The sequence below is a fragment of the Octopus bimaculoides genome, chromosome 5 (genome assembly GCF_001194135.2).
Source record: "Octopus bimaculoides isolate UCB-OBI-ISO-001 chromosome 5, ASM119413v2, whole genome shotgun sequence".
NCBI classification, from domain to species: Eukaryota; Metazoa; Mollusca; class Cephalopoda; order Octopoda; family Octopodidae; genus Octopus; species Octopus bimaculoides.
This window is the reverse complement of record NC_068985.1, coordinates 73,603,848-73,605,405: the sequence shown is the minus strand read 5'-3', so window position 1 is coordinate 73,605,405 and position 1,558 is coordinate 73,603,848. Positions and strand designations below refer to the sequence as shown.

At 33.4% G+C, this 1,558-nt stretch overlaps 1 protein-coding gene across 5 annotated transcripts in view; it reads left to right on the top strand.

Annotated features, from left to right (window-relative positions):
* LOC106869260 (sex peptide receptor) overlaps positions 1 to 1,558 on the top strand; it is a 741,054-nt gene that overhangs the window by 504,422 nt on the left and 235,074 nt on the right. For all 5 annotated transcript variants that reach the window (XR_008264113.1, XM_052967783.1, XM_052967780.1 and 2 more), the window contains one exon: positions 1,428 to 1,470. The gene's annotated coding sequence lies outside the window, so the exon portion shown is untranslated. The remainder of the gene's footprint in view (positions 1 to 1,427; positions 1,471 to 1,558) is intronic.

Here is a 1,558-nt window from a genome sequence, read left to right as displayed (position 1 = left end):
ATATATATATATATATATATATATATATATATAAATATATATATATATATATCACCAAAACATATATGGAAGAAATATAATATTTCTGAGCATTGTTATTAATATATGGTATTATTTTTCGGTGTCCTGGCGCCGATGTCCTCTGGTAGCTTACATTCTCACATGACCATCCCGTCGATATTGATTGTGTATCTGTGATAATTCTTACCATGCTGAGATCGTTGTTGTTGCTGCTTCTTCCACTTTAGTTTGTTGTTAAAGTGTTTGTTACAGGGATGGTTAACTCACTCGGTGGTATTCGTGTTGGATGTTTGTTATGAATCTCTCTCTTTCGTATGGTGTAGTGGTGTTTTTCAGTCCATGTAGTAGGATGCTCTTTAATTTCTGGTACTGGTTAATTTCTGGGTATTTCTATCAGATCATAACTATGTACGACGCACCCCTTTGAGAATACCACATGCATCAATGATACCTGCATGGTGTGTAAGATACACACACATACAAACACACAAACATTAACACACAAACACATGAATGCAGCGATTACATACATATGCCCAAACATACACACATACATACATATATATATATATGGATATATACACATGCACACATACATGCATACTTACATATGTGTATAGACATGCACACTGACGCACATACAGGCGCACAAACAAGCAAACAAAACGAACGCTGCTCTGATAACGGACGAAATCAGCGACTATTGAAAAGGTTGCAAGTGGCAACGAACATTTTAGAAAATATATATAAGTAAATGAGTGGATATCGAACCGGTGAGCGTGTTAAATAATAAGGCACTAAAAGGGAATAACTCTCCTCAGACATATATATATATATATATATATATATTATAGAACAGATGACAGGGCCAAATCAGAATAGAGTGATCAATTAGTCTAAAGCCAGAATATATATATATATATATATATATGAAATAGGTGCGTCGTAGGTTAAGCAAGTTAACCTTCATACTGGTGAAAAGGGATAAACCTATCACTGAAGAAATGAATCCATAAAGATGTTCAACCACATACCCACGGATACTACGGGCTGCGATTTGGTAATCTCAGGAATACGTACTGTAATCTTAAAAGACACGTGTTTTGTGGAAACGCGCGTAGCGATGCATTGAATGTTTATAAATTCCATCTAAGGATTATTGTTATTAATATATATGTTTGTGCGTATGTATGTATGAATGTATGCATGTATTCATGCATGTATGTATGTACGTGTGTATGTACCTCTATGTGACCTAACAATTCACATACTTTAGGAATAACCAACCAAATGCCCCGTAATATTTTAAATATGGAATGCAATTGCGAATTTAAATTCAACTTCCCAATCGCGATTTCAAATCTTTAAGACGATGTAATTTTTTTTTTTCTTTTTTCTATTTACAGATCATTGAATGTCTCAGGAGCAACGCCTGAATAATCAGTCAAGGTAAACATTTATTCCCTCCGAAAATTAAAATGTTGCTGAAATAGAATCGTTTGCATGTATATATATATATATATATATATATATATAT